This window comes from Balaenoptera acutorostrata, chromosome 6 (assembly GCF_949987535.1).
Source record: "Balaenoptera acutorostrata chromosome 6, mBalAcu1.1, whole genome shotgun sequence".
Lineage (NCBI taxonomy): Eukaryota > Metazoa > Chordata > Mammalia > Artiodactyla > Balaenopteridae > Balaenoptera > Balaenoptera acutorostrata.
The window spans coordinates 107,809,005-107,833,758 of NC_080069.1; the positions used below are offsets into that span (position 1 = coordinate 107,809,005).

Here is a 24,754-nt window from a genome sequence, read left to right on the forward strand (position 1 = left end):
AGAGTGAAGGTCCCAGTGGCCATGACAGTCATTGACCCAAGCTTCAGAGGAGCTCTCCTGGGCACAGGACACCATCTCTTGCATAAAGCCCCAGCATTCTACCACCGGGTTCTTCTGTTTTGAGCCATTCTCCACCCAATAGCCAGAATGATCACTGAGACAGGATAGTAAGAGCATCCACTGAGAACCTCCCCTGGGCCTGACACTCTACATATATTAACTTATTTCATCTTCAGTACCTCACACGATAGCTGTAATAAAAATTATCATTATTTCCCATTCTACAAACCGGAAAATTGGGGCACACAGAAGGTAAGTAATTTGCCTGAGGTTCATAGCTAGTAAGTGATGGAACTGAGATCTGATCCAAGACAGTCTGGCTCCAGAACCTGCCCTCCTTAACACCTTGCCACACTGCTTCTTGTAGAAATCTGACCACCTCACCACCAACCTGCTTCAAAACCTTCAGAGGCTTCCCATAGCCCTCAGGATAAAGTCTAAACTACTTGCTCTAGCTCCTGACCACCTTCTTAGTCTCATCTCTCACCACTCCTCTGATTTTCCTTTGCATGCTACCATCTACCCTCATGCAACCATTAAGATTTCCACCAACAGTGAATTCCTGCTTATGAAAAGTGTGCTCTAAATCAGGAGACAGCAAAGTGTTTCTGCAAAGGACCAGACAGTAAATATTTTTGATTTTATGGCCAGGCAGTCTCTGCCACAATAACTTAACTCTGCCTTTGTACCATGAAAGCGACACAGATTATACTTTAAATAAACGGGCATGCTTGTGTTCCAATAAAACTTTATTTACAAAGACAGCTGACAGGCTAGACTTGTTCTGAGGTACACTGTCTGCTGACCCTTGCTCTAAATGATGATTGACTGATTGATTGATTATTATTATTTTGGCTGTGTTGGGTCTTCATTGCTGCTGCACGGCCTTTCTCTAGTTGCGGTGAGCGGGGGCTACTCTGTGTTGTGGTGCACGGCCTTCTCATTGCGGTGGCTTCTCTTGTTGCGGAGCACAGGCTCTAGGCGCGTGGGCTTCAGAAGTTGCGGAGCATGGGCTCAGTAGTTGTGGTGTGCGGACTCTGTAGCGCAAGCTCAGTAGTTGTGGTGCATGGGGTTAGTTGCTCCATGGCATATGGGATCTTCCCGGACCAGGGCTCAAACCCATGTCCCCTGCATTGGCAGGCGGATTCTTAACCACTGTGCCACCAGGGAAGTCCCCTGATGTTCTATTTAATTGCAATGTGCTTCATTGTCTCTTTCTCTCTCTCTCTTTTTTTTTTTTTAATACATCCTGTCCTCTCTACTGGAATACTCAACCCCATCCCTACCTTGGAATCCACTTCACTCTTTTGGTCTCAGATGAAACCTTCTTTTCTATGGGAACCCTAACTTGACTTTCTTAAGCCTGGAATCAGGCTCCTCTTCTGGACACCACAACACACTAGACCACACCTAACCATCACATTCCCTTGCCTGTCTCATCCAACAGACTCTGATCCCACCAAGGGCACAGGCCATGCCTTGTTCACATGAGTGTTCCCATGGGACTGAGAACACTTATTCAGTCAATATTTACTGAATAAATGAACGGACACTGAAAAACTGATCATGAGGCTGAGGTTCAGATGTGCTTTATGCTTTCGTCACTCCATTTACACTGACATTTCAAGGCACTGGGGATTCAAAATGTTTGACAGCTCTTTTTCAAACTTGGGGATTCCAGAGAATGTTGATCTCTTACTCCTTTGCCAGGTAACAGACTACCTGCTTGCTTTCTTTTTTCTTTTAATTATTATTATTTTTTTTTATTTTCTGTGTACTTTTCAAACTAAAGCTTCACAAAACCTACTACCAAGGACACTTGATTACCCAGGTGACACTTTTTCCTTCTTGCATTGCTTTTTTGTTTATTTATTTATTTATTTATTTTTGGCTGCACTGGGTCTTTGTTTCTGCATGCCGGCTTTCTCTAGTTGTGGCAAGCGGGGGCTATTCTTCGTTGCAGTGCGTGGGCTTCTCATTGTGGTGGCTTCTCTTGTTGCAGAGTACGAGCTCTAGGCACGTAGGCTTCAGTAGTTGTAGCACACATGTTCAGTAGTTGTGACTCGCGGGCTCTAGAGCACAGGCTCAGTAGTTGTGGTGCACAGGCTTAGCTGCTCTACAGCATGTGGGATCTTCCCAGACCAGGGCTCGAACCTGTGTCCCCTGCATTGGCAGGCGGATTCTTAACCACTGCGCCACCAGGGAAGCCCTCCATCTTGCATTGTTGACAAGACTCAACTACAGTATGCTTGTGTAAAGTGGGTCTGGGGTCTGCCTCCTTAGCCAGAATACAGATCTAGAAGGAGAACATGTGTATCAAGGACACTACTGTGTAAGCCACCAACACATTCCTCTCAGTGCCTCTGGTGAGAAGGCTCCGATTATTCCTGCCATATGTCCTTACTCATATCCTCTCCAAGGGGTGAACAAATGATGTAATTTCTCCTGAATTAAGAATAGTGACCCAAAGAAATAAAAAAGAATTATAAGAGCTAATGTTCATGAAGCACCTAATTACACAGTGGAAGGTACTTTAAGGGCATTAAAGTGTAATTCTCACAATAGTCCTGAGAAACAGATACTGTGATCTTCATTCACAGGTGAGAACTAGGAACCTGAACAGTGAAGAAATATTCGCAAGATCACACAGCAAACAAATGATGGAAGCAGAATCCCAGCCCAGATCTCTGTGACTCCCAAGCATAGGTCTTTTCTATTTAACCACTCAGGACAGTGGGGTTGACTCCAAGTAGGATTGCCAGATTCAGTAAATAAAAATACAGGATGCCCAGTTAAATTCACATTCCAAATAAACAACTTTTTTTAGTATAAATATATCCCATTCAGTGTTTGCATATAAATTATGTGGGCCAGAGTCTGGCAAACAATAATAGCACTGTTCTTACAACAAGTTAGAACCTATGTTAGGAACAACATAGGTTCTCCTACTGGCATCAGAGGGGGCACTCTCATGAGGGCAGAAACCAGATGGGATGGGTCATGCTGACTGACAGACTTTCTTCTCCCTCCATTTGCCGGTTCCCTCTGATTTAAATTAACATGTACAACTGCTCGTGGTTTAAGATTCTGTAACATCTCCAGCTAGAGCTAAGGGCTTAATTATCATAATGGTGAAATCCAGGGCCATGGGTGAAAGTGACACAGATGGTAAGAGATTGCCTTGGACTCCAGCAAGGGGAGGAGAGAGAACATCCTGTTTTGTGTACGTGTTTTGTTTTTGCGTGTGTGTGTGCGCGCACGTGTGTGTGTGTGTGTGGTTTTTGTAATCAATAGTCACTGGAGCTTGTGAAAAACAAAACAGGAAATCTCTCTGGACTTTGTGAGTTTCACCATCCAAGCAGCTCTTGGGAAGAAACATTGCCTGTGAGTCTCCACATCCACTGGCTCTTTCCCAAACCCTGAGGAACAGAACGGGGACTGCAGCAGTGGCCAGGCAAACCGTGGATAGAGCTCAAACACACCCTGATAAAAGGCCTACATCAAACAGGGAGCCCTCGCAAGGCAGCTGAAGCCAGCATGCATCAGCCCAGGTTCACTCTTTTCTTACATCTCCAGTCCTTGCAACACTCCATCCCGAATCCAAATAGATCCCAAGGGAGGAACAGCATAGAATGTTCCAGCTTCCAGGGACTCCATAAATCATCTAAGTGAATCTGTTTTACAGATGCACATACAGTGGCCCAGAAATGCTAGTTGGCTGGCCCAAGGTGATAGAGCAACTTTGTGGTGAAATGACTCGATTCCTCCATTTAATCCTCAAAATTACCCTTTGAGATGGGTGTCCTATTCCCATTCACAGACACATGGCGGAGTAGGATTTGAACTGAAGTTCGTCTGAATTCTGGCACGCTGGACTTTCCCAGGTCGCACAGGAACTATAAATGCCAAGATTTTATCCAAAACATCCTTTTCAGCTGTTCTGCTTGGATCACGTGCTTATGTGTTGTTTGTTGTGTGCATGTGTGTGTGCCTGTGTGTGTTCTCAGAGGAAAATGAAACCTTACACTAGAGGCATTGTTGACTCCTAGCTTTTGAAAAAGTGAAGGCACTTAAGAAACAAATCCTGTACTTAATACAGGGCTAAGGGCTACATTTGCATGGTCATTGGTTTTCATGACAATGAAGGTTTGCATTTCCACTACTAGCGAATGCTTCCAACTTCTGGCTAATTAGCTAGCAAACCAAGCCCCTCAGGATGAGAAAACAGCCACAAAAAATGTTAAGCAATCAAAATAAACTAGGATTTATTCTTGACTCTACTGTTACTTCCCTAATTGAACTTTGCATAAGTTATTTCTCTAGTTAAGCCTCAATTTGTCCATCTGTAAAATGAGGACACAGAGGTTTTATTTTGGAGGATTTAATTAACTGAACTTCCTCCTCCATACTACATGCCATCTAGATGCTGAGAAAGACGATGGACTAGACCCAGTCACTAACTTCAAAGGATTCACAGTCTAGCGATGAAGACGCACACAATTACAATTAATATGGTTCAAATGCTGTGAAGTAATATGCAGGAGGTTATGGGAATACAAAGGAAGAGGACTTTCCAGCTCTAAAAATTTTGACAATGTCTTGGGAATCTTAAACTTCAAGTTAACACTCCGTATTTGATTAAGATAGATTCTTGGGGCCATCTATACAGAATGCCACTAAGCCTACGAATTAAATTCCGTACTCTATACTTACAATGACTATTTTTTACACTGAAAAATTATACTCAGGGGCTGACATCAAGTCTGCTATTTTTGATACTGAGATGGTTCTGCTTTGTATAACCAAAAAGATGCCCTGAAGTCCTCACTCAAAGCTTCATGAATCTGTTGTCTTCAGTACTAATAAGCTTGGTCAGGTGGTGCTTAACCCATACCAATTGAGGAGACGAAAGGCCCTCTGGAGAAAGAAACAGATTACCTTTTTACCACCAGGCTTCCTTTCAGTACCTAACGCAGTATCTAGCAGATAACATAAGTCAGCCAATATTTGTTAAATTGAATTAAAAATTCACATGGAATGCTGAATGAAATGAACCAAGTTTATAAATGATATCATAAAGCCAGGAAAATGTGTGTGTGTGATGCTCTCCTTCCTCAAGATTACTTGTATCTCCCACGTCAGTGAAGGGCACTCCCATCAATTTGGTGCCTCCAGACAGAAGCTGAGGGTTACCCTGGGCTCCTCCCTCTACTTCATAACAGCTTTCAAACCAACTTCTCTCCCCCGGCCCCACGGCTGTCTCCTGGGTGCAGGTTAGTAATGCCTCTTCTCTAGGCAATTGTCATAGCCCCTGGACTGGCCTTCCAGCTCCAGTCTTTTCCAGCACATCCTCTCCCAGCTTTCTAAAACGTCACTGCCTATTTCACCCCCTTGCTTGCACCCCTTCAAATACTCCACCACCTTCTGGTTGAAGCCTCTACTTCTTAATCTGATTTCAAAGTCCTCTGTTGTTCGGCCTGTGGCTTTTCTCCCGTCTTCTCCTTACTGTTCCTACTCTGTGCTCTAGCACATACCATCTTATAGGAGTGCACTGCTTCATACCAAGCCTTTGCTCATGCTGTGCCTTTGTCTAAAATGCCCTTTCCCCACTTATGTTTCCTTGCTGAAATCCAGGAAACTTTTTGTCCACCAGGACCCTGTCACTTGAGAGGTTCTGTCTCTCTCCTCTCGTTCAATTTCTGCACATGTCACAGTCCCTTGCAATTTGCTTGTTTATGTGTACTTCTTGCTTATCAGACTGGGAACTCCTCCAGGCCAAGGTAATATACTTGATTCATCTCTCTCTCCCCAGCTCCAACCAAAAGAGTCAACACATTGTAGGGTCCCCAAAATATGTGTTAAATGCCATAGATATATGTAATAGGATGCTCGCCCAAAGAATAAACTTGCATACTTGCTGGGGTTTTTTTTTCCAGCAAAAGAGATGACAGAAGTGCAATTGGTCACCTTAAAAAGACTAAATTCCTTGATGTCGTTGAAAAGGGGTCAGGGTGGTGTACGGAAGTAAAATCCCTTTTGGAGGCATTTGGGATTACTGCTTGGAGGAGAGTAGGTTGGTAGTTCTTTGCCCAGGAAGCACCTGGGTCTAAAATAACATGTTCCTATGTTCCTAGAGAGAGATGGGAGGAAGGGAAGTGGGTGACATTCTAGTTTTGTAGGAAGACTAATTCCTGAGCCCATGCTGACCACATTTGATTGGCCAGGAGGGACTAGGATTGATGAACATAGAAGGGTTGAAGAGGACATCATAGCAGTGCTTGTGCAGAGGCAGAAATAGTGGTTTATAGCCTGGCCTGGACCTCTCGGATAGGACCTACCTGAGCCACCTGCCATTCAGTCATCAGCACACCCCCTAGAGTGGCTATAGGAGATGCCAATCACTCCTTGCCCTGGTAGTTATAGGAGTTGGAGACCAGGGGCTGGAGCCCCCATTCTTTGGGAAAAAAATAAGTAATGCTGGTGTGTCCTGACAGTGAGGAGATTAACCGGTCATCTCGTTACATATCAATGACTGCATACTTAAGCAGCATGTGTGAGAACATTTGGGAAGAGAAGTGGGTAATGTTAGTTGACTTAAGAATTCTTATTCCCAAACAGAGCAGGAAGGCAGGTGTGGTGACTTTAAAACATGACCCTAAATATCTTTGACATTTCCCTCACCATGAGGCGGGATCCAGGTTCTCTCCCCTTGAGTCTGGGCTCTACAATTGCTTGACCAAAATAAGTACGGCTGCTTCAATTTCTGGGCTCAGGCCTTAAGAAACTGGAAGCTTCCACATCACGTCTCTTGGAATGCTCACTCTTAAAGCCCAACCACCATGCTGTGAGGAAGCCCAGACCACATGGAAAGGCCACATGTAGGTATTCCAGGCAACAGACCTAGCTGAGGACCCAGCCAACAGCCAAGGTCATCTGCCAGATGGGTGAAACATAGACACCTGCTGACTGCCGCCACATGAGGGAACCAAGTCAGAAGTGCCCAGCTCAGCCCAGTCAACCCCCAGACCATTAAAGACAATAATAAAATGATCATTGTTTTAAGCCACCAATATTGGGGATTGCGTAGGAATGAATAACTGGAACAGCAGGTAATTCACTTCTGAATAATCCTGAAAGATTACTTAGAAGAGGTAGCAACTAGGGAGTAGCTGATCAAAGGGAAGTAGACACCTTAAATTACATACTTATCCCAGGAGTTAGAGGGCTCTGAAGTGCATACACACATACTCAGTGCCCCAGATCCCTGGCATTTCAGACCTGAAAGAGTCCTGAAAGGTGAAACTGGCCTTCACAACTTTGCACAGACTAAGGGGCCCAAAAGGAAAAGCGACCTGTCCAAGTTTACACCAAAAGAATCTGGCAGAAAATAAACTAAGTTTTTCATATCAATTAACATTCACTATACAAGGCTGCTTACCTTTGGAACTGGCTTCAAGCCACTAATTTGTTATGCTTTTACATAGGAAACAAACATAATAGCAACATTTACTGAGAATGTCATAAGCATTTTAATACACATTATCTCATTCAATCCTGTCAATAGCCTTATGAAGCAGATTCTACTATTACCATCCCCATTTTACAGGTGAGGAAACTGAGGTCTGAAGGGTGAAACAACTTATTCAAAGTCACCCAGCTAAAAAGTGGTAGAACAAGGATTTGAACTCAGGTCATTTGATTCTACCATCATGAAAAATATTCTCACTAACTAGAGGATATTAGTAACAGCACTTAACACTTATTGAGTGCTTACTACAAGCCAAGCACTGTTCTGAACACTTTATATGTATTCCTTCTCACAACAACCCTAAGTACTTTAGACATATTAACTCATTTAATTCTCCCAACAACCTGTGAGGTAGGCATGATTATTATGTTCCATTTTACATTTATGCCCAAGATCCTAGGGCTAGTGAGTGGCACAGCCAGGATTTCAACCCAGGGAGTCTGGCTCTAGAGCCTGTGCTCTGAAATGCAAAGCCTCCAAACACACAATCCATTTTTTAAAAAAATGTTATTTATGTCCCTGATTCCCCCCACATTTAGCATACATTGAGATTTTTCACTGTACCTATGGGAATGGGCCAATGAAAATGCTATAGGTAACTGCCATTTACATTTAAGTCAAACATGAGCAATGTTATATAGTTCAATGTAATAGAAGCCTCAAGAGTGAATAAAGTCTCACAGGAAGAGGCTACAGAGCTCAGACACAAGAATCCCAGGGAACTCTAACATTTTCTGCCTAACTTGCTGTGTGACCTCTGTAAGTCATTTACCCTCTCTGGGCCTTATTATCACCTGTATTTTCTTCAACTTGGACATACATTCCACAGCATTGCTGGTTCTAATCATTTTCTGATTTGTGTTCTGGAATTTGCTTTTTCTCAAAGCTGTCCACAATTTTCCCACCCCCTTTAAAACTTCTCATCCCAGATATACTGCCTGGGATCCTTAAAAATTCATGCCAGTAGGCAAAACCATGGGGACAGTAAAAGGATCACTGGTTGGCAGGGGTTGGGGGAAGGGAAGGATGAATAGGGGGAGTGCAGAGGATTTTAGGGCAGTTAACCTATTCTGTATGATACTATCACGGTAGATACACATCATTATACATTTGTCAAAACTCACAGAGTGCACACCAAGAGTGAACTTTCATGTAAACTTTGGACTTTGGGTGATAATGATGTGTCAGTGTCAGTTCATTGACTGTAACAAATGCGTTACTGTGGTGTGGGAGGATGATGATGGGGAGGACTCTGGGGGGGATGGGGCGGGGAGTGTATGGGGACTCTTTGCACTTTACACTGGGATGTTGCTGGGAACCTAAAACTTCTCTTAAAAATAACGCCTATTTTTAAAACTCCTGCCAGAACACTCTATGACATAAATCACAGCAAGATCCTTTTTGACCCACCTTCTAGAGAAATGGAAATAAAAACAAATATAAACAAATGGGACCTAATGAAACTTAAAAGCTTTTGCACAGCAAAGGAAACCATAAACAAGACAAAAAGACAACCCTCAGAATGGGAGAAAATATTTGCATATGAAGCAACTGACAAAGGATTAATCTCCAAAATTTACAAGCAGCTCATGCAGCTCAATATCAAAAAACCAAACAACCCAATCCAAAAATGGGCAGAAGACCTAAATAGACATTTCTCCAAAGAAGATATACAGATTGCCAACAAACACATGAAAGGATGCTCAACATCACTAATCATTAGAGAAATGCAAATCAAAACTACAATGAGGTATCACCTCACACCAGTCAGAATGGCCATCATCAAAAAATCTACAAACAATAAATGCTGGAGAGGGTGTAGAGAAAAGGGAACCCTCTTGCACTGTTGGTGGGAATGTAAATTAATACAGCCACTATGGAGAACAGTATGGAGGTTCCTTAAAAAACTAAAAATAGAACTACCATACCACCCAGCAATCCCACTACTGGGCATATACCCTGAGAAAACCATAATTCAAAAAGAGACCTGTACCACAATGTTCATTGCAGCTCTATTTACAATAGCCAGGATATGGAAGCAACCTAAGTGTCCATCGACAGATGAATGGATAAAGAAGATGTGACACATATATACAATGGAATATTACTCAGCCATAAAAAGAAACAAAATTGAGTTATTTGTAGTGAGGTGGACGGACATAGAGTCTGTCATACAGAGTGAAGTAAGCCAGAAAGAGAAAAACAAATACCGTATACCAACACATATATATGGAATCTAAAAAAAAAAAAAAAAAAAAAAAAAAAGGTTCTGAAGAACCTAGGGGCAGGACAAGAATAAAGATGCAGATGTAGGGAATGGACCTGAAGACACAGGGAGGGAGAAGGGTAAGCTGGGACAAAGTGAGAGAGTGGCATGGACACATATACACTACCAAACATAAAATAGATAGCTAGTGGGAAGCAGCCGCATAGCACAGGGAGATCAGCTCGGTGCTTTGTGACCACCTAGAGGGGTGGGATAGGGAGGGTGGGAGGGAGACACAAGAGGGAGGAGATATGGGGATATATGTATATGTAGAGCTGATTCACTTTGTTATAAAGCAGAAACTAACACACCCTTGTAAAGCTATTATACTCCAATAAAGAGGTTAAAAAAAAAAAAAAAACTCCTGCCAGTTAACATCTCTGTAGAAGAGGCCCCACAGACGATGAGCACGCCATTGATGGTTTGTGAGCAAAGGGGGGAGTGGGATGAAGAGGAGAGACACCTATTACGCATTTCTTTACTCTAGGTCTGGTGCTGGGATGTCTGTCTCTTAGCTCCTGTAAGACTCCTAGCAACCTGTGGATATGGCAGCTCTTACTGTTCCCAGTAATCCGAACAGATGAGCAAATGTAGGGTCAGAGAAGAGATACCAGCCCAGGTCCCCCAGATTGAATGCAGCAGAGCAGAGGGCCTCTAACTCTGAATCCCAAGCTTTGCCCCCTGACCTCCCTTACCCTACCCCTCAGTTTCAGCCTCTGAGTTAGATCCCCCCCACTCACAAGGCCACACAGTAAAGGAATACTAATAGGCAAGGACCCATTTCCTTATGAGAAATTGTGCAGCTCAGTCTAGGGCTCTATAAATCACAGGAACGACACCTAATTTCCCCTGTCAGGATAAAGTTTGCTTTTCAAGCCATTCTCGCCTGAATGATGAGAGCCCGACAAAACAGCTTGTTAATGTGGGCGACAGGGGGAAGACGTTTAGGGGCAGCCAAACCCCTTCTTGCCACACTTACCTCTGCTAATGAAAAAATATTAGAGAAATAAATACACAACCCACTGAGACGTTCCTACACAGGGCTCTGTCAGCTGTCTGTTTCCCAAGATGTACAGAGACAGGATGATACGGTTATATGATCCTCAGGCAAGGAGCTATTTTTCTTGTCAGTTCACTCCATATTTTAGCTCCCGTCCATCTCACGTAGAGGATGAAGTGCTGGGTTTTAAAGCATTAAAAATAACAGGGAGCATTTTTGAGCAAACCTATATGTCACACACAGTGCTCAGTGTTTGACATGAGGAGGCATTTCATTTGCACAGCAATGCCATGATTCGGGTACCTCTATCACTCCCATTACACAGAAGATGAGACTGAGGCCCCAGGGAGTCTGGGTTCCTTGCCTGTGTCACATAGCCAATATTTGGCAGAGCAAAATTCAAACTTAAATGTGTCAAATTCCAAAGCCTAAATGTTTTACCACTGTGAGCCTATTTAATCCTCATAATAAGCCCGTATATTAGGTTGCATTGTCTCCATGCAATCTTCGAAAAAGTTGAAACTTTAAAAAGATTTGGGGACTTCCCTGGTGGTCCAATATTTAAGACTCCGTGCTCCCAATGCAGGGGGCCTGGGTTCGATCCCTGGTCGGGGAACTAGATCCCGCATGCATATCGCAACTAAAGATCCCCGCACACTGCAATGAAGATCCCACAGGCCGAAACTAAGACCCAGTGCAGCCAAATTAATTAATTAATTGGCCTCGTGTGATCAGGTGACTTGCACAATGTCACCAACCTAGGGTGACTTAGATTCAAACACATCACCTCCTGCCACCATGCTTTTTATACCCTATTTTCCAGCTATGCTTTCTCACCTCTCACCTCTTACATGCTATTTTCTCTCCTTGGAACACTCTTCCCCCATCCAATAATTTCCCCCACTGACCAGCCCATCAGCTCTCAGCTTGGAGACCACCTCTTGCAGTCCCTGGTCCCTGGGATAGACCCCTTCCTTTGTAACACATCTCTTCCCACCTTCCCCTATCACAAAACTTATTTTCCTGTGTTGTATTTTATTGTCTGTGTCATTGCTTGTCTGTCTCTCCTCTTAGACTGTACAAATTGAGGTTGAAGCCCTGTCTACTTTGTTTACCATTTAATCCCTCGTGCCTGACAGAGTAGGGGCCCAGTAACTGATTAATCAATTGGTCTGTCATAAGTTAATTAATGTTAAGAACCCTAATCCTGTCACATCTCTGTCCCTTTGCCTCCTGTTGGCCTTAGCTTGGAAGATTTCTACTTTGCCTGGGGCCTCAGGATAATCCTGGGCTCTTAACCTCTGCCATGTTCCTACCGGATGCTCACTTTACTCCTGAGACCAGCCCAGGAGATCTAAGAGCCAAAGTTCTTGACCCAAAAACCTTCCACACCCTCCAGTAAAATATGGAAGGGCTTTTGAGCTTTTTGTACAAAGCATCCCAAAGATCAGAAGGAACAAGTGCAAAATTACTTTGAAGACTCTTTCTTAAATATTTATGCAAATGACACTCTGCAATAGACTTTGATTGCTTTTAATATTAAAACAATGGAGTTTTTCCCAAGGTGTTTCTCATAGTATGATTCCTGGCCCTCTTGCCTCATTAATGGCCTGAAACACTTATTAGAAATTCAGATTCCCAGGCCAAACTCAGACCCACTGAATCGGAATCTTGGGAGAGGTGCTACAGAACCCATGATTGAATACACTCCCAAGTGATTCTTAGGTATTATTAAGTTCAAGAATCTCTGATCTCTTTATCCTGTGGCTTTAGATATATCCTGGCATATCATAGTGTACCCCCTGAGTCAGGGTACTTCAGTTTGAGAATAAAAACTGACAGGATTTTTAATAGATACCCTTCAGGTTATCAGATACAAGGGATGGTTTGGTGTGCATATTTGAACTAAATAAAAATAACCCTGTTGCTTTGGCCAAGAGTAGTGGGACCAAAACTGGCCCAAATTGGAACAATCACATGTTTTCCCTGGGAATTTAGATTCAAATGTTCATTGGTCTCTCTGAGTGCTTGAACTGGTATGAGATGCAAGGCTAGACTTGGCTAGGCTGGGCTTGTCATGTTGAGCCACATGGATGGAAAGCAGAAAAGGTGGGAGGCGGGGGAGGAAGGAAAGAGAAAGAGAGAGAGAGAGAGAGAGAGTGAGAGAGAGGGAGAGAGAGAGAGACCAATCAATTGCAGAGGGAAACAGAATGTCAGGCTCCAGGACTACTGCTGACAGTGGCTTCCTGGATGCTGGTAGCTCAGCTGTGCTCTCTGTCCTTGAGTTACATGAGAAATCACTGTATCATTATAATAATTTCTCCATTTTTTGCTTAGACTGTTTCAGTGGGTTTCTCTTTTTACCAGTAAAAGAGCTATGACTGAGACAAGTATAAAGATTCTGTTTCCTAGCCTGGCACACAGGGCCCTTCACACAGTGATGCCACACAATCTCCTTAGCTCATCTCCCATGACTATAGTCTTCCTTGGTCCTACATACCATCTACATTAAACCACCTGCCATGGACCAGATAGGCGACACACTTTGATGCCACTGTGTCTTTGCACATGGTTTCCCTCAGCCTATAATGCCTTTACTCCATTCTACCTTTGATCAAACCATACTCATTATTTAAGACCCACTACAACTGCAATCTTCTCTGGAAACTCTTTTCTGATTTCCCAACAGAACTGAAGGCCTCCACTGCACCTTGGACAACACATCTGTTAGTGAACCGCAATATTTTATAGAACTATTTATTTGCATATCTGTCCTCTCTACTGAACTTTGAGTTCTTTTCCTTATTTTATCAGAAGCTCCTGCACAAGGCCTGACCCAAAGAAGGTACTCCATAAATGTCTGTTGTATGAGTAAGTGTTGCATGAATGAGTGGTAAATTCTGAGGATTAGAAGACTGAGAGCTCTTTGGATGTCTAATCTATGTTATCCTAGTAGACCTGCTCAGTCATCAGGGCAATAGATTGTGCTTACATTGTTCCAAACTGTCTCCAGACCATTTGTCCTGCCTGTCACTGAGCTGATAGCAATTGTGAAAGTGATGAATGAGCAATAGGAAACATCAGTTATAACTCCAGGGAGAAGACACAGCCATATCAGTAGCCTCATACATCTAATCGTGAGTCATCTTCCCAAGGCATCTTGCCCTGTGACCTTGAACTGCCAAGGGCTTCTCAGTCCTGTACAAATCCAAGTTCTTCAGAGGATGGCTCCTCCTCTCAGCCTGTCTCCTACAAGGCATTGCTCCTGGCCCGCTCAGTCCTGGAGGGGGAAACCAGGATGGAACTCACACACTTTTCCTAAGGGAAGCCTTTAGCCAAGGATCCCAGCCCCACCCAATAGACAAGACCTGTCTTCTAAGGCCTGCTGTCCTTTGACAGATAGTAACTCCTCTCCCCTGTGGTGAGAACATCTGGAGATGACGGGCAGGTGGGAAGGTTTCAAGTGGAGGATCTGTCCAAGATTGTGGAGTTTATGTTGCTAAATGCTAGCTTAAGCTAGTGGTGAGTTCCTGAGTAAAGGACAGCAAAATTTCCCTTCTGTGGCCACTGGTGACCTCATTTTTCCAGTACACCCATTTTCCCTTAGGAGGCATCTGAGGGAGGTAGTCTCTCCAGCTGGTGGGGCTTCCATGGTTGGGCCTGTGGGTAGGGGCAGGGAAAGAAAGGTCAGAGGAGAGGAGGGGACATGCTGTCTAGACCCATACTGAGTTTATCTTTGCCTTTGAGAAAGTGCCTTGGAATTTTGGCTAAAAAATTATGGAAAGGGAGATTTTTACCAGGTTCACTGTAGCCATATTTCCATGCTGATAAGTTGGACTCTGAGAAGTCTTGATCCCTTAATCTAGCAAAGGACGTTACATATGCTGGAGGGATGGCAGAGCATGGAGGTTAAGAATACGATCCTTGGGGGCTTCCCTGGTGGCGCAGTGGTTGAGAGTCTGCCTGCTAATGCAGGGGACACGGGTTCGAGCCCTGGTCTGGGAAGATCCCACATGCCACGGAGCAGCTGGGCCCGTGAGCCACAATTGCTGAGCCTGCGCGTCTGGAGCCTGTGCCCCGCAACGGGAGGGGCCGCGATAGAGAAAGGCCCGCGCACCGTGATGAAGAGCGGTCCCCGCACCGCGATGAAGAGTGGCCCCCGCTTGCTGCAACTGGAGAAAGCCCTCGCACGAACCGAAGACCCAACACAGCCAAAAATAAATAAATAAATAAATAAATAAATAAAAAAAAAAAAAAAAAAAAAAGAATACGATCCTTGGAACCAAACCCCTGGGTTCAAGTCTTAGTGTCATCAAAGAGCAAACTTGATAGAAGTGACTTCAATTCTCTATGCTTCATTCCCACATGTGTAAAATGAGGATGTATTAATACCTACCTCAATAAAGAACAGCATAAGAATAATTTATAAAGTGCCTAAAATAATGCCAGAACCACATATGTGTTCACACATATACATATATTTGATAATTAAAGAGTACTGACGAAGCTTTTAAACTTTGATATTCTCTAAATGGAAGCAAGATAGTTATTATGAATTATTATTGTTTATTATGAATGTAGTAAAGTTATTTACAATTACTTACAGGCAACAGTGATTCTAGGCACATCTATGCTCAGAATTATTTTTATTCTTTTTAACATTTTTACAATGGGGAAAAATATGTCATTAGAACCAACTATCAGGGACGGTAAGATTACCTTTGCTTTGGGGAAGCATGCCTTTCCTAGTCTCTGTGAACTGACTACCCTTTCAGTTTTTTAATCGGCTGATGCCTGAAGGTAAGGCAATTACAATTATTGTACACCTACTCTGTGCTGGATGCTTTAATCAGAAGCAATAGCAGAAGCAGAAGAGAGAAGGAGGAAAAGAAAGAGAAAGAGGAGAAAGATGAAGAAGACAAAGGTAGAGGAAAGAAGCTGCAACTAATATTGACTGAGTTTCTAATCATTCTAGGCATTGATAAGTGCTCTGCATATATAATCTTATGCAACCTAACAACAACTCTGTGAGTTAAATACTGTTACCATCCTCACTGAGATTCTGAGTATTTAACTTGTAGCTCCAGAATATCTGGTAAAGTAAGAATGTAAGCCTAGGTCTATCTGATTCTTATACTGCCCTTCTTTACATCTGTCATCTGATATAATACCCAGAAGCAACCTAGGCAGCAAGTCTTCTTACCATCCCCATCTGACAGATAAGAAAATGAAGTTCAGGTAGGCTAAGTCACCTGTTCACTACAGGTAAGCAGGTAACATCCAACAGGTAAGCAGATTTGGAATTCAAATCTACATCTGACTGACTCCAAAACTTGGGCCCTTTCAATAACAACTCACTAAAGCACCTAAAATTTCAAAATCTCACTAATAAGTCTGTTTACTTTGAATGTAACTAATGTAACTCCCTGAAAAGAAAAAAAATTAGTAAATAAAGCTATCTATCTATCTATCTATCTGTCTGTCTATCTATATATATATATATATATAAGTATAGAGCTATACCAATATACCTACCTTAGACATATATCTAAATTCCTATTTTCTCCCATTCCATTCAAAATGGGATCCACACATTCAAGAAACAACTATGGGAGAAGCACCATGGAGGGATGGAAAGAGTCTCACTAACGTATGATCCCCCACCCCCAAGCAGCTACCATGCTTCCACTTCCTGGCATTCCCTCTGAGTTTTTGAAGTGAAGCAGTAATTTCTGGAAAGGATTCAGGTTGGGCAAACTAAAGTCGAAGGAGCCAACCCCAAGCTCTTTTAAGAATGGATTGGGCTTCCCTGGTGGCGCAGTGGTTGAGAGTCTGCCTGCCAATGCAGGGGATGCGGGTTTGCGCCCTGGTCTGGGAGGATTCCATATGCCGCGGAGCAACTGGGCCCGTGAGCCACGACTACTGAGCTTGCGCGTCTGGAGCCTGTGTCTCGCAACAAGGGAGGCCGCGACGGTGAAAGGCCTGCACACCGCGATGAAGAGTGGCCCCACTTGCTGCAACTAGAGAAAGCCCTCGCACAGAAACAAAGACCCAACACAGCCATAAATAAATAAATAAATAAATAAATAAATAAATAAATAAATAAATGCTGGCTTAACTCCTAGAGCTTTTCATTAAAAAAAAAAAAAAAAAGAATGAATTGATGCTTCTAAAAAAGGGTTGAGAAGAGGGTGTTGGCTTGAGTAAACAGGTCCTTGTTGTTTTAAGATGAGAACTTCAAGCAGATGGTGTAACCAAAGCCAGTTTCTAAAGGGCTGAGAAGTGACCAAGAGGTAAGAATGGAGTGAGATGTTTTATCATCAAGGAAAGGTGAGGAAAAAGATAGTGACAGGAGGTGACTCTAGATTCCAAGAAAAGCTACTTGATGATGGAATAGCTTGTCCATGTCCAAGAGTAGAGGAAGGACCAACGATGAGGTAGTCTCTCTAGATTATGTGTTGAGACCACAGGCTATGGGACCACACAGACACAGGTTTAAATTCTGGTTCCATAACTACTGGCTTGTGACACTGATACGAGATTTTCCCTCTGAGCTCCCGTTTCCTTTAGCGAGCCAAAAAGTTTGTTTTGAATACTATGAGCATGACAGTAAAGATAGAAGCTATTGTGACCCAGGGCAGATCCAAAAGTCTGGAAGCAAGAAACTTGGATTCTACCCTAATTCTGCAGGCAAGTAAAGCAGTCTCTGTGTATTCTAACTTCTTTCTTCATAAAGCGTACATCAAGAAGGACATAGGCATACTGAGTTCTTTCAGAGGCTAATACTCAGAATGGCTGGGATAAGACTGAGTCTGAGATAAGAAACAGACTCGTGATGAAAAACAATTGCAGGAACCGGGGATGATTACCAGAAGAAAAGTCCAATGGAGACCAAAGATGTCATCAAACACCTGAAAGGTTGTCACTTAGAACTTAGGAGAGAGGACAAACTTTTATTGAGCTGCTTCTATAAGCCAAACATTGCTGCTAAGCACCTTACGTGGATTATTTCAGTTAATCTGCAAAACAATTCTACAAGGTAGACATTATTAATCCCATTTTACTCATGAGAAAAAAAGAAGCTTAAAAACTTAAGTACTGTGCCCAAAGGCACAAAGAAATTTTGTAGCAAAGCTGGTATTTGAATCCTCATCTCTCTGACTCCAAAACATATGTTCTGTCTGGTAAGTCAATAGGTAAGTCCATCTCAGTACAGTGTTGATGGATGGAACTGGAAACAACAAAGACAGGGCATGTACAGGAAAATAATTTGACTCAATATAAAGAAAGATATTCTAGTAGTGAGAAAACAGGCTGCTTAGGGATCACTGAGCAAGCTGTTCCCGGGAGTATCCAACACAGGCTCCTGCAGGGTATGGGTGAAAAGAATCAAGCAACAGACTAGGGCTGGACTAGATGCCTGGAGAATCTCTTCCATTCTGAGTCTGTCTTCTCTTTCTCTCTCATACACACTGTTTTGATCATAAAATATAATAATGAAACGTGGGAGAGACGAAGGAGGAGGGACAAGGGGAAGAACAGGAAGGGAGAAGTAAAACAAGTAAGAGCTTGTCTATACTCAGCACTTGCTACGTACCAGGCACAAGGCTAAGCATGTTAGATGCCCATCTCATTTCATACAATAACCTCAGAAGTTAGGTATTATTATTATTATTAACCCCACATCACATCTGAGGGAACTAAGGCTCAGAATCCCTTGCCAAAAGTTACACAGGAGAAAGGGAACAGCCAGGACTTGATGACAGATTTGACCGGCATCAAAGACAAAACTGTTCTTTTAGATCGCTTTGATCTACAAGTCTATCAATACTGGCGGTGGTGGACTGCCAAAAAATCAAGCCTGGTCGAGCCTCTAGACCTAACTACCAACTTACAAGAAGTACAGGGGTAGAGGAACATGCTAAATAATACCATGGGGCTGCAATGAGCAAAATCTCCTGGGAACTATACCCAGTTTTCTTGATAAAATATCACAAGGAATAAAAAGAGTTGGAGGAAGAAACCTATAGATTAAAGGAGACTTAATTATCAGCCAATCATAATGTTTGAATCTTATTTAGATCCCAATCTGAACAAACAAACTAGTACCAAAAATGTACGACAGGGCTTCCCTGGTGGCGCAGTGGTTGAGAATCTGCCTGCCAATGCAGGGGACACGGGTTCGAGCCCTGGTCTGGGAAGATCCCACATGCCGCGGAGCAACTAGGCCCGTGAGCCACAACTACTGAGCCTGCGCGTCTGGAGCCTGTGCTCCGCAACAAGAGAGGCCGCGATAGTGAGAGGCCCGTGCATCGCGATGAAGAGTGGCCCCCGCTTGCCGCAACTAGAGAAAGCCCTCGCACAAAAACGAAGACCCAACACAGCCATAAATAAATAAATAAATAAATAAATAAATAAATAAATAAATAAATATTTTTAAAAAATAAAATAAAATAAGACAATCTAGTAAACATGAACAATGACTAGATATTTGATGGTGTAGAGGAATTGTTAGTTTGGAAAGCAAGGCAATGATATTGATATTTTTTGAGTCCTTATATTTTAGAAATATGAACTTTAACATTTACATATCAAATTATATAGTGTTTGAGGTGACAGAGCCGGTGATGCAGGCTTGCAGTAAGTTGATTATTACTGAAACTAGAAGATGATACGTACATGGAGGTTCATTATACTAGTCACTTCAGCTTTGTACATGCTATACTTTTCTAAACTAAATTGGTTTGGAGTTAGGTAGCAGAAAATCCAGGAATATGACAATGCTCCCCCAAGTGGGAAAATTTGGAGATGAATCTAAAAAAGAAAAGAAACATGTAGTTCAAGAAGAAGCTAATTACTTGAGGGTTTCTCCTCTTCTCGGGACTTAAATTTATGGTCTGGGACCCTTCTGCTCAGAAACTCAAGGAATGACATGACTCTGTTGACCAGAGAAGGCTCTGCACAGATTTACCGACTGTGTAATGGTACAAACTCATGCTGCTTTCAACTGCGTCTGCCTGCTGAATTGGGAGGCACATCTGGAATGACTTTTTTTTTTCTCCTAAGATTAGAGAGAAATAGTCAGAGAGAGTTGAATTGTTGGTGAATTCTCTCTGCGCCCTTAGCGTCACTGCTGACTGAAGTTGCCTAATGACCCAAGAAGAGCCCCCTGTGAACAGGGATAAGCTCCAACAGGGATGGGGCCTGCAGCTTGCTCTGTTCCTGGAAACCCAGCACTACCCTGGCTGCTTTGCATGACACCCACCCAGATAAATGATGGTTGTATGATGGATGAGTGCTTGTGGGACAGCTGGAAAAGGGATTCCAGCCCCAGCTCTGACATTTGGTAGCCCTGTGTGGCTTCAGAGGGTGGTACCCACTCTTTGTGAGCCTCAGTTTCCTAATCTGTAAAGTGAAAATAAACACTGTTACCTTCATAGGACTATTGAAAGAATTAAGGGAGTTAGTGTATGTGAAAGCACCATGCAAGCATGCCGATGCAAGCTGGTCATTCATTTTTCACACGTTCATTTAGTTATTCTCATTAAAAATATACTTATTGAACTTCTACTATGAGTCAGACACTATAGTAGAAACTATCGGTGCAATGCTGAACAAAAGTTTGTCCAGACCCTGGTCTTATGGAGTTTACCTCTTAATGTACAGGAAAATATTTTGACTCAATATCAGAATGGATATTCCAGAAGTGAGGGAAACAGGAGGCTTAGGGGTCACTGAGCAAGCTGTTACTGCGAATGTTCAAACACAGGCTCTGTAACATTTGTGAGGTGTGGCAGAAAGGAATCAAGAAGTAGACCAGGGTTGGACTAGATGCCTTCATTCCTGAGTTTATCTGCTCTTCCCTCTGCATTGGCAATGTTGTCATGATAAAACAAAATAATAAAATGTGGAGGAGGAGGAGATACAGACATTAATCAAACGATTAGAAAACATACACAAAAGTATAATTAGAAATTACGATAACTGCTATGAAAGAGAGATAAAAAGCCTCAAGAAAGTAAACAAATAAACAAACAGGGGGATCTTATCAAATCTAGAAGCCTCAGCAATCTGGTGGATGAATAGCAGTCAAGTCAGTGGAAAGAAGAAAGGAGGGGGAGGGTAAAACAAGTTCCAAGTAGAGGGAACAGCATGTACCAAGGCTCTTTGGCATCACAAAGCACAGTTCCAGAAAAGTGGACGATCAGGAGTTTTAAGAAGTTAGAAAGGCAGTCCCTTGTAGGCCACGGTAAGCACCTTGGTCTGGATCCCGAGAGCAGCTGGAGGCCAGTTAAGGGTTTTCATTGGAAAAGTGATGTGAGCAAGTTTTAACTTTGAAAATATCACTCTGGTCACCAGGAAGAAAATGAGTGAGAGGAGGTGAGGGTCACTGTTAGCCAGTTAGGAAGCTACTGCAACAGTTCAGCCAAGACTTGGACCAAAATGGGTAAAAGTGGACATATTTGAGAAATTCCTAAGAAGAAAAGTCTACAGGGTTTGTTAATGAGCTATAGTTTGGGGTGGTGGGGAGTGAGCACGGTAGGAAGGATAAAGAGTTATCAAGGATGTCTCGCTGGTTTCCAGACTACAAGAACTGAGATGGAAATCAAAAGGTGCCTATCAAAAGAAAGGCAAAGTCATTCGTGGCCAATGTGGTGTCTGCACGGGTTACAAATGAGGAGAAGCTACTGTATTTCCACTGCGTGGAGGGAGCCAGCCCTGGAATGAATGGGGGTGAATCAGTGTAGACAGCAGAGGTAGTCTATTCTTTCAAATATTTTGGCCACTGAGTAAAAGAAATGAAGACACAGTGGCAGGAGAAGCTAATATTAGGCAATGATAGTGTCTTTAGTAGACATTAGACTTCCATTTTTTTACACTTTATTAAAAAGTTGAAGGGAAGTAGCTAAGAGAGAGACTACAGCAAAATGAGAAAAAGCAGAACTGCTCAGGTCACACCCTGGCTCCACCAGTTCTTATTTATAGGATCTTGGGACAAGTGATCTAACTTCTCTGTGCCTCAATTTTTCCCAAAGGGAAAAGAAAGATAATAATAGTGCCCATCGTGTGGGGTTGATCAGAGAGTTCAGTGAACCAAGTACATAAAGTGTTTGAGCTGAGCTCCTGGCACAATTGAAGTGCTCAGTAAGTGGTTGTTCTTAAAAGTACCAGGAAAAGACATTCTGTGATTCTCTTTTTTATTACATTTGCTAACTGAATTCAATGTCCCATGGGGGAAAAAAAAAGCTCTACACTCTGACACGCAAAAATGCTTGCATTTGCTAAGTCTGTTTGTCTTGCATATCTTACTGAATCTGGTAGTTTTCTGGTCTCATGAAATAGCTATGTTTTCCAGTTTTGCAAGCAGACAAGCCAAGCATTAAGTTCCTCTTTTGTAATTGACCATGAGCGTGTTGAGTAATATGTGGATTATATCCCCCTCTTTTCTTTGATCTTCCCTCTTGCCAAGAACTGCCTGACAGCCTGGTTCCTGGCCAGTTCACCTCCTTCTCATAATGCACCGATGGAGAGGAAGTGGCCCACAATAGCAGAGATTTACTCCAGATTATAAGTACTTGACTTTCTTAATCCCTAAGCAAGGAATTCCCTGAAGGAATATCAGAATGAGAAAGACGTATGAACCATGGTTTTGAGTAGTGGTTCTCAAGCTCAGTGTGCATCAGAATCACCTGGGAAGCCTGTGAAAATAAAAATTCTCAGCCTCACTCCTCTAGAGGAACAGAATCAGTAGGAGGAAGCCAGGAATCTGCATTTTTTAAATAACACTTCCCCCCTTCTCAACCTAAGTGATCCTGATTGACTTTGTGACATTCTGAGATCCAAGTCTCCACACTCCACTACACACTCCTGACCTCTTATTCTGCTTTACTTCCCCTCCCCTTTGCCTTTTAATATCCTATACTTTTCACTATTTTTATTGTTTACTTTATGTCTCCCACATACACTCCAGTAGAAATTAAGTCCCCAGTTGGTTGAAATATATCCCTGTTTTGCTCCCTGATGTATTCCGAAAGCCCAGAACAGTGCCTAGCCTATGGGAGACCCTTAATATACATTTGTTAAAATTATTTGAATTGAGTCCCCACCCTCCCAGACATCCCATACATGGACTTCTGCAGTGGACACCCCAACTAACTGGTCCTCTCATCTTAGTGTTCTACAACGTTTGGGTCAAAAACATTTAGAAAATTTGCTGATGCCATGTATCTTTTCCCCCAGAAGAAAAATGCAATAATATATAATTCTGCATAAACTTTCTGGCGATGGAGATCCAACAACCCAGATCCAAATCAATGATCTGCAGACCTGAAATTAATAACCCTTGACATAAAACCAGCCCTGGTCCCTACAATTCGCCCTTCCGCTGTTGATGATGTAGTTATTATCCAAAAATTCACATCTGGTTATGGCTTTCCCTTGACCCCCAATCTTCAAGAGCTCCCTATTGTTCAACATGGTACTCCAATCCCTCAGCACAACGTTCAAAGTTTCTGCGACCCAGTTTTCTGCACATCACTTCTCATTTTATCTCTCCCAAATTTTTCACACCCGTAGTAAGAATGATTGACTAAACATACATTTTGGACACAGACTTCCTGGGTCACAGTCACTAGCTGTGTGATGGTGATGAATTATTTACCTAAGTCCTCAGATTTTTTTTTTTTTAATTTGTGAAATGGGCATCATAATGCAAAGGTGCCAGGGGATAGAGTGAGAGAACACATACGAATACACGTAAGGCACTTTAAAAATGCCAGGCATATAGTTGGCAGTCAATGCTTGTTGGGTTTTATTCTTCTATTCTAAATGTTTGTCACACAGCATTTGACCTAACTTTCTTTCCTCTTCTTTTCCAATATACCTTAGTCTAAACCAAGGTTTGTCAAATTTTTTTTCAGAGGACTACAGTAAATATTTTTGGCTTTGCGTGTCCTACTGTCTTCTGGGGCAACTGCTCAACTGGGCCGTCATGGCAGGAAAGCAGACATAGAGATGTGTAGACAGATGAGTGTGGCAGTGTTTCACAAACTTTATTTATAAAAACAGATGGCAGGCTGGATGTCACCCGTGGGCCAGAGTTTTCCAACTCAGGCCTAGGTTAGCTTCAGAATCTCACAGACTTGGGTTCAAGCTTCTCTGAGTCTCAGTTTCCTCATCTATTAAATAGGGATGATAATAATATTCCCCTCAGAAGTTCTTGGATGATTGAATGAGATAAAGCACAGAAAGCCCTTGGCAGTTTTTGGCATATAATATACATCTGGTACCTAGGATTATCTTCATCATCAACAGAGTAGTCTCAAGCTATATCCACCATCTGTCCACATCCACCTTCCCTGCTGCAAGAACCTGTTCCAGATTTACTGCCCCCCAACCAGAGTTTCTTTCTCCCTCTTTTCTAACACTGTTGGAATGTCTATTGTATTGTTCGAAAATAAGTCATGAATTAATGTAACATGTGTAAGCAATTAGTTACTTATGTGGCTCTCCTGCCTCATATCCTAGACTGTGAGGTCCTTGAAGGTACAATCTGTGTCGTGTTTCCCTCTGTATTATCTTTCCTCACACAGTACCTACACACACCCAGTGAGAGGCCGTGGTGGTGATGCTGCTGCAGCAGTGGTGATGGTGGTTGTGATAAGGGTAGTGGTCACAGTGGTGGGCATGGCTGTGGTGGCAATAATGGGGCGGGGGGGGGATGATCTTGGCTGTTAATTTCTTTTCAAAGAGCAGTCATTTGGAATTCTCTTCTCAGTTTGAGCCAAGAAGTGTAAATTGAGCAAACAAATCTTTCTGGCAGAGGGGAAGGATCTGCTAGAATATTAGAAAACCACAACAAGACCAAAATTACACATGGTTCTTCCTAGGGCAGCATGGA

At 42.8% G+C, this 24,754-nt stretch overlaps 1 protein-coding gene across 3 annotated transcripts in view; it reads right to left on the reverse strand.

Annotated features, from left to right (window-relative positions):
* ASTN2 (astrotactin 2) overlaps positions 1-24,754 on the reverse strand; it is a 913,616-nt gene that overhangs the window by 159,617 nt on the left and 729,245 nt on the right. The gene's annotated exons all lie outside the window — the stretch shown is intronic.